The 12729-nt window shown below is 46.0% G+C and overlaps 2 pseudogenes; one reads left to right on the top strand and one right to left on the bottom strand.

Moving 5' to 3' along the window:
- Nucleotides 1-1082: 1082 nt before the first annotated feature.
- On the bottom strand, nucleotides 1083-1201 carry LOC134938626 (5S ribosomal RNA; annotated as a pseudogene).
- A 9229-nt stretch (nucleotides 1202-10430) lies between these two features.
- On the top strand, nucleotides 10431-10549 carry LOC134934576 (5S ribosomal RNA; annotated as a pseudogene).
- The last annotated feature ends 2180 nt before the right edge of the window (nucleotides 10550-12729 follow it).

Genomic DNA, 12729 nt, shown 5'->3' with positions numbered 1-12729 from the left:
AGCCTGTTGCCAGCAGGACTCACTGAAAATAAAAAACCTAACAAAACTTTTACTCTAAGCAGCTCTTTAGGAGAGCCACCTAGATTGCACCCTTCTCGGCTGGGCACAAAAACCTAACTGAGGCTTGGAGGAGGGTCATAGGGGGAGGAGCCAGTGCACACCACCTGATCCTAAAGCTTTTACTTTTGTGCCCTGTCTCCTGCGGAGCCGCTATTCCCCATGGTCCTTACGGAGTCCCCAGCATCCACTTAGGACGTCAGAGAAATCCCATTAAAAAATAAAAATAAAAATCGGAATTTGCATAAGGGGGCGTGGCCGCGCGTCCCGCGATTAGGCCACGCCCCCAACCCACAGCAGGCACAGCAATGAGATAGGGCTCCCCTGTCTCAAGTGCCCTGGGCCCCCCGGACTCATAATCAGCCCCTGGGGGCATGCCAGCAGCTCACAGAGCGCTGGGCATGCCCCCTCACTGACGAAAACGGGGACCCTCCCGTGAAGCCACGCCCCCTTTTTGCCGAGTGTGTGTCCCTCCTTCTGCCTGAAGAAAGCTCCTGCAGAAAGCTGGGAGGTATGCACCCCTAAAAGGAAGGGAGAGAAAGAAGGCTCTTGTGTGGGCGCACTCTTGAAAGGAAAGGAAAATTCCTATAACATGTAGAGAGAGATACTTAAAACATAACTTTTAATGTTGACATTTATAATGAAAATACCCATATAAATGATCCATATCAAAGAAAGAAATGTGATAATTAGAATTAATAAAATGTTCTGGTCTGTTTAATCACACTTGGTAATTGGAATGGTTGTAGACATTGATTCGTCTTACCCCCAATACCCCTGACCAGCACAGAATATCTGTGTTAATGGAACCAAAGAGTGATCATGAGAGTTATTTGATAAGTAAGACCCACTTGGGCTACTTAATTCGAAATTGGTTGGTCTCCTGCATTCAAATGAGCTAGACTTTCTGACGTAAGCCACAAAAATTAGTAGTAGGCCTCAAAAAGGAAAAGGAAAGGGGAAAAGAGAATTAGTGGTGATACTGCTGTTGGCGTCGCAAACACATATGAAGGGAAATGGTCCCAACTCTACAACACCGGGTATTCGCAGGAAATCTCCTCTCCTGGTACTGACCCGGCCCAACGCTGTTTGGCTTCCAAGATCAGACGAGATCGGGCATTGGCAGCGTGGTATGATAGTAGAGAATTTTTATGATAGTACACCAATGAGAGTGCACCTATGTAGGAAACGGAAGAAAGAGGAAAAAAGGGAGACAGAAAAAAAGGGGAAGAGGAAAAAGGAAATGAAAATAGTATATAGGAGAGAAAAGGAATGAATCAGTATAGCGTAATTGATGGATCTGCTTTCTGCGTTAGACACAGCTCAACAAATCCCACTTCTGTGGTATTGTGCTCCGTGAATCGCAGATGAGAGTCCATGAAGCAATAGTGAAGTATGAGCAAGAGGTATGAAAGATATGCTGGGTTGAACTGTCAAAAAAATGTATATATCATCACGAAAGACTAGTGAGAAATTGAAGTGAAAATAAGAATTTACTTACCGATAATTCTATTTCTCGGAGTCCGTAGTGGATGCTGGGGTTCCTGAAAGGACCATGGGGAATAGCGGCTCCGCAGGAGACAGGGCACAAAAAAGTAAAGCTTTACTAGGTCAGGTGGTGTGCACTGGCTCCTCCCCCCATGACCCTCCTCCAGACTCCAGTTAGGTACTGTGCCCGGACGAGCATACACAATAAGGGAGGCATTTTGAATCCCGGGTAAGACTCATACCAGCCACACCAATCACACCGTACAACTTGTGATCTAAACCCAGTTAACAGTATGACAACAGAAAGGGCCTCTTAAAGATGGCTCCTTAACAATAACCCGAATTAGTTAACAATAACTATGTACAAGTATTGCAGATAATCCGCACTTGGGATGGGCGCCCAGCATCCACTACGGACTCCGAGAAATAGAATTATCGGTAAGTAAATTCTTATTTTCTCTATCGTCCTAAGTGGATGCTGGGGTTCCTGAAAGGACCATGGGGATTATACCAAAGCTCCCAAACGGGCGGGAGAGTGCGGATGACTCTGCAGCACCGAATGAGAGAACTCCAGGTCCTCCTTTGCCAGGGTATCAAATTTGTAAAATTTTACAAACGTGTTCTCCCCCGACCACGTAGCTGCTCGGCAGAGTTGTAATGCCGAGACCCCTCGGGCAGCCGCCCAAGATGAGCCCACCTTCCTTGTGGAGTGGGCTTTTACAGTTTTAGGCTGTGGCAGGCCTGCCACAGAATGTGCAAGTTGAATTGTGTTACAAATCCAACGAGCAATCGACTGCTTAGAAGCAGGTGCGCCCAACTTGTTGGGTGCATACAATATAAACAGCGAGTCAGATTTTCTGACTCCAGCCGTCCTTGCAATGTATATTTTTAAGGCTCTGACAACGTCCAACAACTTGGAGTCCTCCAAGTCGCTAGTGGCCGCAGGCACCACAATAGGTTGGTTCAGATGAAATGCTGATACCACTTTAGGGAGAAAATGCGGACGAGTCCGCAGTTCTGCCCTATCCGAATGGAAGATTAGATAAGGACTTTTATAAGATAAAGCCGCCAATTCAGATACTCTCCTGGCAGAGGCCAGGGCTAGTAACATAGTCACTTTCAATGTGAGATATTTCAAATCCACCTTTTTCAATGGTTCAAACCAATGGGATTTGAGGAAATCTAAAACTACATTTAGATCCCACGGTGCCACCGGAGGCACCACAGGAGGCTGTATATGCAGTACTCCCTTGACAAAAGTCTGGACCTCAGGGACAGAGGCCAATTCTTTTTGGAAGAATATTGACAGGGCCGAAATTTGAACCTTAATGGATCCCAATTTGAGACCCATAGACAATCCTGATTGCAGGAAATGTAGGAAACGACCCAGTTGGAACTCCTCCGTCGGAACCCTCCGATCCTCGCACCACGCTACATATTTTCGCCAAATGCGGTGATAATGTTTCACGGTGACTTCCTTCCGTGCCTTAATCAAGGTAGGAATGACTTCCTCTGGAATGCCTTTCCCTTTTAGGATCTGGCGTTCAACCGCCATGCCGTCAAACGCAGCCGCGGTAAGTCTTGAAAAAGACAGGGACCCTGCTGTAGCAGGTCCCTTCTCAGAGGTAGAGGCCACGGTTCGTCCGTGAGCATCTCTTGAAGTTCCGGATACCAAGTCCTTCTCGGCCAATCCGGAACCACTAGTATTGTTCTTACTCTTCTTTGCCGTATGATCTTCAATACCTTTGGTATGAGCGGCAGAGGAGGAAACACATACACTGACTGGTACACCCAAGGAGTTACCAGTGCGTCCACAGCTATTGCCTGTGGATCTCTTGACCTGGCGCAATATTTGTCCAGTTTCTTGTTGAGGCGAGACGCCATCATGTCTACAATTGGTCTTTCCCAACGGTCTATTAACATGTTGAAGACTTCTGGATGTAGACCCCACTCTCCCGGATGAAGATCGTGTCTGCTGAGGAAGTCTGCTTCCCAGTTGTCCACGCCCGGGATGAACACTGCTGACAGTGCTATCACGTGATTCTCCGCCCAGCGAAGAATCTTGGCAGCTTCTGCCATTGCACTCCTGCTTCTTGTGCCGCCCTGCCTGTTTACATGGGCGACCGCCGTGATGTTGTCCGACTGAATCAACACCGGCTTTCCTTGCAGGAGAAGTTCCGCCTGGCTTAGAGCATTGTAGATTGCTCTTAGTTCCAGAATGTTTATGTGAAGAGACTTTTCCAGACTCGTCCATACTCCCTGGAAGTTTCTTCCTTGTGTGACTGCTCCCCAGCCTCTCAGGCTGGCGTCCGTGGTCACCAGGATCCAATCCTGAATGCCGAATCTGCGGCCTTCTAATAGGTGAGCCTTCTGCAACCACCACAGAAGTGACACCCTTGTCTTTGGTGACAGGGTTATTCGCAGGTGCATCTGCAGATGCGACCCTGACCATTTGTCCAACAGATCCCTTTGGAATATTCTTGCATGGAATCTGCCGAATGGAATTGCTTCGTAAGAAGCCACCATTTTTCCCAGGACTCTTGTGCATTGATGTACTGACACTTTTCCTGGTTTTAGGAGGTTCCTGACCAGATCGGATAACTCCTTGGCTTTTTCCTCTGGAAGGAAAACCTTTTTCTGAACCGTGTCCAGAATCATTCCTAGGAACAGCAGACGAGTTGTCGGGATTAAATGGGATTTTGGAATATTCAGAATCCACCCGTGTTGTCTTAGCACCTCTTGAGATAGTGCTAAAGCTGTCTCCAGCTGTTCTCTGGACCTTGCCCTTATTAGGAGATCGTCCAAGTATGGGATAACTAATACGCCTTTTCTTCGAAGAAGAATCATCATCTCGGCCATTACCTTGGTAAAGACCCGAGGCGCCGTGGACAATCCGAACGGCAGCGTCTGAAACTGATAGTGACAGTTTTGAACAATGAACCTGAGGTACCCCTGGTGTGCGGGGTAAATCGGAACGTGTAGATACGCATCCTTGATGTCCAAGGATACCATAAAGTCCCCTTCTTCCAGGTTCGCTATCACTGCTCTGAGTGACTCCATCTTGAACTTGAACTTTTTTATGTAGAGGTTCAAGGACTTCAGATTTAGAATAGGCCTTACCGAGCCATCCGGCTTCGGTACCACAAATAGAGTGGAATAATACCCCTTTCCTTGTTGTAATAGGGGTACTTTGACTATCACCTGCTGAGCGTACAGCTTGTGAATGGCTTCCAACACCCTCTCCCTTTCGGAAGAGACGGTTGGTAAGGCAGACTTCAGGAAACGATGAGGAGGATCCGTCTCTAATTCCAACCTGTACCCCTGAGATATTATCTGCAGGATCCAGGGGTCTACCTGCGAGTGAGCCCACTGCGCGCTGTAATTTTTGAGACGGCCCCCCACTGTCCCCGAGTCCGCTTGAGAGGCCCCAGCGTCATGCTGAGGTTTTTGCAGGAGCCGGGGAGGGCTTCTGTTCCTGGGAAGGAGCTGCCTGTAGGTGTCTCTTCCCTCTTCCTCTGCCTCGTGGCAGGTACGACAAGCCCTTTGCTCTCTTATTTTTGTAGGAGCGAAAAGGCTGCGGTTGAAAGGTCGGTGCCTTTCTCTGTTGGGGAGTGACTTGAGGTAAAAAAGTGGATTTCCCGGCAGTAGCCGTGGCCACCAAGTCTGATAGACCAACTCCAAATAACTCCTCCCCTTTATACGGCAAAACCTCCATGTGACGTTTTGAATCCGCATCGCCTGTCCACTGTCGTGTCCATAAGGCTCTTCTGGCTGAAATGGACATAGCACTCACCCGAGATGCCAGTGTGCAAATATCCCTCTGTGCATCACGCATATAGATAAATGCATCCTTTATTTGTTCTAACGACAGTAAAACATTGTCCCTATCTAGGGTATCAATATTTTCAATCAGGGATTCTGACCAAACTACTCCAGCACTGCACATCCAGGCAGTTGCTATAGCTGGTCGTAGTATAACACCTGCATGTGTGTATATATTCTTTTGAATAACTTCCATCTTTCTATCTGATGGATCCTTAAGTGCGGCCGTCTCAGGAGAGGGTAACGCCACTTGTTTGGATAAGCGTGTGAGCGCCTTGTCCACCTTAGGGGGTGTTTCCCAGCGCGCCCTAACCTCTGGCGGGAAAGGGTATAATGCCAATAACTTTTTTGAAATTATCAACTTTTTATCAGGAGCAACCCACGCTTCATCACACACGTCATTTAATTCTTCTGATTCAGGAAAAACTGTTTGTAGTTTTTTCACACCATACATAATACCCTGTTTTACGGTATCTGTAGTATCAGCTAAATGTAACGTCTCCTTCATTGCCAAAATCATATAACGTGTGGCCCTACTGGAAAATACGTTTGAATTTCTACCGTCGTCACTGGAATCAGTGCCCGTGTCTGGGTCTGTGTCGACCGACTGAGGCAAAGGGCGTTTTACAGCCCCTGACGGTGTTTGAGGCGCCTGGACAGGCATTAATTGATTGTCCGGCCGCCTCATGTCCTCAACTGACTGTTTAAGGGAAGATAAACCATCACGTAATTCCACAAATAAAGGCATCCATTCTGGTGTCGACCCCCTGGGGGGTGACATCTGCATATTTGGCAATTGCTCCGCCTCCACACCAATATCGTCCTCATACATGTCGACACCACGTACCGACACACACCGCAAACTCACAGGGAATGCTCTAATGAAGACAGGACCCACTAGCCCTTTTGGGGAGACAGAGGGAGAGTCTGCCAGCACACACCACAAAGCGCTATATATACAAGGGATATCCTTATATTAAGTGCTCCCTTATAGCTGCTTTAATATATATATATATAGCCATTAATGTGCCCCCCCTCTCTGTTTTACCCTGTTTCTGTAGTGCAGTGCAGGGGAGAGACCTGGGAGCCGTTCTGACCAGCGGAGCTGTGACAGAAAATGGCGCCGTGTGCTGAGGAGATAGGCCCCGCCCCTTTTTCGGCGGGTTCTTCTCCCGCTATTTTTCCAGTCAGGCAGGGGTTAAATATCTCCATATAGCCCCTATGGGCTATATGTGAGGTATTTTTAGCCTTGTATAAGGTTTATATTTGCCTCTCAGAGCGCCCCCCCCCAGCGCTCTGCACCCTCAGTGACTGCCCAGTGAAGTGTGCTGAGAGGAAAATGGCGCACAGCTGCAGTGCTGTGCGCTACCTTATGAAGACTGAGGAGTCTTCAGCCGCCGGTTTCCGGACCTCTTCACGCTTCAGCATCTGCAAGGGGGTCGGCGGCGCGGCTCCGGGACCGGACTCCACGGCTGGGCCTGTGTTCGATCCCTCTGGAGCTAATGGTGTCCAGTAGCCAAGCAGCAAATCCACTCTGCATGCAGGTGAGTTTACTACTTTCCCCCTAAGTCCCACGTTGCAGTGATCCTGTTGCCAGCAGGACTCACTGTAAAGAAAAAAACCTAAACTAAACTTTCTCTAAGCAGCTCTTTAGGAGAGCCACCTAGATTGCACCCTTCTCGTTCGGGCACAAAATCTAACTGGAGTCTGGAGGAGGGTCATGGGGGGAGGAGCCAGTGCACACCACCTGACCTAGTAAAGCTTTACTTTTTTGTGCCCTGTCTCCTGCGGAGCCGCTATTCCCCATGGTCCTTTCAGGAACCCCAGCATCCACTTAGGACGATAGAGAAATGAAATTACTAATAATTAAACATTGATTTAGAAAATCACATAGGTATTTATCGTGCATATTAGGATAAAGTTAGAAATTCAAAGAACATGCTGAGGCTCACGATGAGTAGGATGATTATCAGACAATGGCCCTCATTCCGAGTTGTTCGCTCGGTATTTTTCATCGCATCGCAATGAAAATCCGCTTAGTACGCATGCGCAATGTTCGCACTGCGACTGCGCCAAGTAACTTTGCTATGTAGAAAGTAATTTTACTCACGGCTTTTTCATCGCTCCGGCGATCGTAATGTGATTGACAGGAAATGGGTGTTACTGGGCGGAAACACAGCGTTTCAGGGGCGTGTGGCTGAAAACGCTACCGTTTCCGGAAAAAACGCAGAAGTGGCCGGAGAAACGGTGGGAGTGCCTGGGCGAACGCTGGGTGTGTTTGTGACGTCAAACAGGAACGACAAGCACTGAACTGATCGCACAGGCAGAGTAAGTCTGAAGCTACTCTGAAACTGCTAAGTAGTTAGTAATCGCAATATTGCGAATACATCGGTCGCAATTTTAAGAAGCTAAGATTCACTCCCAGTAGGCGGCGGCTTAGCGTGTGTAACTCTGCTAAATTCGCCTTGCGACCGATCAACTCGGAATGAGGGCCCATATACTGGCCTCTGCTGGAAAAAAAAAAAATATGTTGGTATGACCACATGAAAACTCAAAGAAAGAGTCCTGGAACATTTGGGCAATATACGCAATGCAGCGAAAGACCTTGCACGAATGAAACAACTTACTTCTGTTGCCAGGCATTTTCACCATCACCACAAGGGATCCATCAATGAACTTAAAGTCTTCGGTCTAGATCGTGTCCATTTGGGCATACGAGGTGGGGATATTACTAAGGAACTGTACAAGAAGGAAAGTGAATGGATCTTTCGGCTCAACAGTCTCAGGCCTTATGGCCTGAATGAAAACATCAATTATGCAGTGTTCTTGTGAATAATCCTCCCAGTAACAGAATCTATTTCAACTCTCATCATTTTTCCACAATTAACCTTCCTTCTACTGCCACTCTTTCTTTCTTCCAATACTCTCACTTTCCCTCTCTTTTCCCCACCCCATCTCCTCACCCGCCTATCCCCTTACCCACACCCCACTCACAGGCCTTCAATGGGTGGTCACCTTCACCAGTATGCCCCCCCTTTTCCTCAATCAACCTCCCTCTCTCCTTTCACATTTCATATCTACACCGTTCCCAAGTCATCCATTTTTCACCTCACTGGCACACTCTTGTCCCCTTCACTTTTTGGTGCTTACTAGTTCTTTCTTCCCCCCTCCCTTCACCTCTTACCCTTTTTCACCAATAATATTTCAATCCTCCAATACCCTTTAGGTTTATTATTTATTTACCCCACTTACTCCCATATCATTTCCCTATGTATCAATATATAATTTTTGCATTGCTGATCTGCCAATCTGCTTTAATCCTTAAGGTATTTTTATCATTAGTTTTTTATTATTATTTTATTTTTATTTTTTATTTATATTTATTTTTATTATATTTTCATCTTATGCCATTTCAATTTTCTCCTACCCTTCTTTCTACCCCGGGTTCCTACTTATCATAATGCTCCCTTAATTCTGTTTCTTATTTATGTTGCAATCAGTCTTCCCTTCCCTGCTGTCTTGCCATTATCTAAGATGGCGCCAAGGGCTTATCCGCTCTCACAATAGGCAACTGCCAACCACAAAGATGGCGCCCGTGATCTCGCGATATTTCAGGGCCATCACATGTGCACACACGGCCAGTCACCCAATGGCCTCTCGTGATTGCACAAGCCCCGCCCCCCAATGCACGTCACGTCCCGTCGCCGTAACAACGGACAGACGCTCCACAGCGGCGGCCGCTATCTTCAGCCCAGCGTTCATGATATCATCCAATTAATGGTCAGTACATATTCATTAGCTGCTATAAAACCCCATGCTGCACACTCCCTCCTAAACCCGGAAGTGAACAAGCCCGTCAGGGCGAAACGCGTTTTCCGAGAGGGGGACCACACACTGAGTGATTTCTCAGCTCCTGCCTGGACACATGACAATGCCCTAACCTGCCTTCTTTCTCCAATTTTGGTGACCGTAAGCCAACAGCTGCTCTGTGCACATCCTGCACAGACAGCAACACACTCTGTGTATTTATTACATATGTTTTACTAGACAGCATGTTAATAGTCCTGTAGCATACATAGATTTTTTGGCAGATAGTGCTGATGACCACAAGCCTGCTGCTGTCCTGTGTATATTTGGCACAGACGGCAACCCTTGATGCGCATCAACTTCCATCACATCTGATTGGACCCACTGTTGCTCTGCATATAGCGTGCACAGACAACAACACATTATGTGCATTTATGAATATGCTTGATTATACAGCAAATGTTTAGATCTGTGTAGCACATTTATATATTCTTATCAGAGTGCTGATAACTGGAAGTCCACTGCCGTTCTGTGTATATTCTGCACAGACCGCAATCCGTGATGCGCTTTATATTAATCTGTTGTATGTTATTCTATGTCATTTGGACCTGTGTAGCACACACACAGCTCTTTGCTACAGCACTACTGTCTAATAACTTAACATATACAGCCCAAATTTTCTTTTTATTTTCTTTTCATCCCTTTTCTTCTTCCCTGACTTTTCCTAAATCAATATCTGTTAAAGTATTCATACCATTATGCTAAGTTTTTTTCCAGCAGAGGCCAGTATATTGTCTGATAAATATCCTACTCATCGTGAGCCTCAGCATGTTCTTTGAATTTCTAACTTTATCCTAATATGCACGATAAATACCTGTGATTTTCTAAATCAATGTTTAATTATTAGTAATTTCATTTCACTTCAATTTCTCACTAGTCTTTCGTGATGATATATACATTTTTTTGACAGTTCAACCCAGCATATCTTTCATACCTCTTGCTCATACTTCACTATTGCTTCATGGACTCTCATCTGCGATTCACGGAGCACAATACCACAGAAGTGGGATTTGTTGAGCTGTGTCTAACGCAGAAAGCAGATCCATCAATTACGCTATACTGATTCATTCCTTTTCTCTCCTATATACTATTTTCATTTCCTTTTTCCTCTTCCCCTTTTTTTCTGTCTCCCTTTTTTCCTCTTTCTTCCGTTTCCTACATAGGTGCACTCTCATTGGTGTACTATCATAAAAATTCTCTACTATCATACCACGCTGCCAATGCCCGATCTCGTCTGATCTTGGAAGCCAAACAGCGTTGGGCCGGGTCAGTACCAGGAGAGGAGACTTCCTGCGAATACCCGGTGTTGTAGAGTTGGGACCATTTCCCTTCATATGTGTTTGCGACGCCAACAGCAGTATCACCACTAATTCTCTTTTCCCCTTTCCTTTTCCTTTTTGAGGCCTACTACTAATTTTTGTGGCTTACGTCAGAAAGTCTAGCTCATTTGAATGCAGGAGACCAACCAATTTCGAATTAAGTAGCCCAAGTGGGTCTTACTTATCAAATAACTCTCATGATCACTCTTTGGTTCCATTAACACAGATATTCTGTGCTGGTCAGGGGAATTGGGGGTAAGACGAATCAATGTCTACAACCATTCCAATTACCAAGTGTGATTAAACAGACCAGAACATTTTATTAATTCTAATTATCACATTGTCACGAACCGGTCTCTCACCTTTGCGGGTTCTGGGATTCATCCGTTGCCAGTGCGGTTGCTCGCGGTGCTGTGCGCCCGTGTGGGGACACGGCGTGATCAATGGCACAGGTAATGCAGAGTCTGGGAACTGTGAGTGCGGGGACCAAATGGCCTAAGGCACTGCGGTGTGTCTGCTGTATAGGAGGTGGCCATGTTGGAGACCAAATAGCTAATACTGAGCACTTGTGAAAACACCTGTGGGCAGGTGTAAGCCAATCCCGTGCTTGTGCTGCCTTTAAGTAGGCTGGGATTATGTCACTCTGGGCCAGTGCTTTGTTGTATCAAAGCTGTGCTCTAGCTCTGAACGCTCTCCGTGCATTCCTGTGTGATTCCCGTGGTCCAGATATCGCCTCCGTTCCCAGAGGTCCGTTTGCAGCCTTCACTGCCAAAGATCTACCGGCTCTCCATTGTGCTATCAGTCAATTGCACACCTATTGGAAATACTTGGATTCCCAGTGTCCTGCATGAGGTTACCTTGTCAGTCTGCCTATCCTACAAAGTCTGTAGGATCTCATTTCTCTCAGCTGTTCGTTTGTTCAACTCTGCATTTAACCCATTCATCACCTTGTCTTCTACTACAGTTTCACAGTGATCTCCGGAACCCGCAAGTAACCCAATTCAGTACTTTTTGCTATGTTGTCATTACAAGGATAATTCATCACAGTCTCTCAGTTAACTCTCAAAGCTCCATTGCTAATCCTTACAGTTATCTCTTCATGTCTGCATTATCCAGTTAATAACATTCTACAGTTCAGCATCAAAGTTTGTTTATATTTGCTATGTTGTCATAACAAGGATAATTCTTCACAATCTCTCAGTTAACTCTCAAAACTCCATTGCAAATCCTTACAGTTATCTCTTCATGTCTGCATTATCCAGTTAATAACATTCTACAGTTCAGCATCAAAGTTTGTTTATATTTGCTATGTTGTCATAACAAGGATAATTCTTCACAGTCTCTCAGTTAACTCTCAAAACTCCATTGCAAATCCTTACAGTTATCTCTTCATGTCTGCATTATCCAGTTAATCACATTCTGCAGTTCTGCATCAAAGCTTGTTTATATTTGGACAATCCAACATTTATTCATCAGCTTGTTTTGCATATGTTTCCATGAACATTTCTTTTATTTATTTTTGAGTTTTCTCTTGCATATTATTCCTGCAATACTTCAGTATAATATGATGATTAACAACTTGTCAGTTAACTCTTTACTGAATTATTATTTTGAATAAATATATGAATCGGAACTTTCTTCGTCCTCCCTGCTTTCTTCATAGCCCAGCACCTACACCTGTGGTTGGTCCCGGGTTAACGGATTCACAAAAACACCCGGGCCTGACAGTAAGCACTGGCCACATGGATCCGTCAAGTGACCAATTCGCAGGAGGCGGTGCTACGTCAGATATCCTTTCCCGTCTGGAAAACCAGGAGTCTATACAGACACAAATAGTGCAGTTTATGCAAACTATGGCAGACCGTTTAGAGACTCTTCATACGGCTATTAAAACGTCCCAAGTCCAGATTCCAACCCCGGATGTCCCAGTTACCACTACAGCTTCTCCTGTGACGCTGCCTACGTCCCGCTTGCAGTTACCCTCTCCGAGTAAGTTTGACGGAACTCCAAAACTTTGCAGAGGATTCCTGAATCAATGCGGGATCCAGTTTGAACTGATGTCTGCCAGTTTCCCATCGGCTCGTTCTAAGGTTGCATATATTATTGCCCTCCTCTCCGGTCAGGCTCTGGAGTGGGCATCACCATTATGGGAGAGAGGGGATCCTATCCTCTCTAA

This window comes from Pseudophryne corroboree, chromosome 1 (assembly GCF_028390025.1).
Source record: "Pseudophryne corroboree isolate aPseCor3 chromosome 1, aPseCor3.hap2, whole genome shotgun sequence".
Taxonomy (NCBI): Eukaryota; Metazoa; Chordata; class Amphibia; order Anura; family Myobatrachidae; genus Pseudophryne; species Pseudophryne corroboree.
This window is presented reverse-complemented; position numbering and strand designations above follow the sequence as displayed.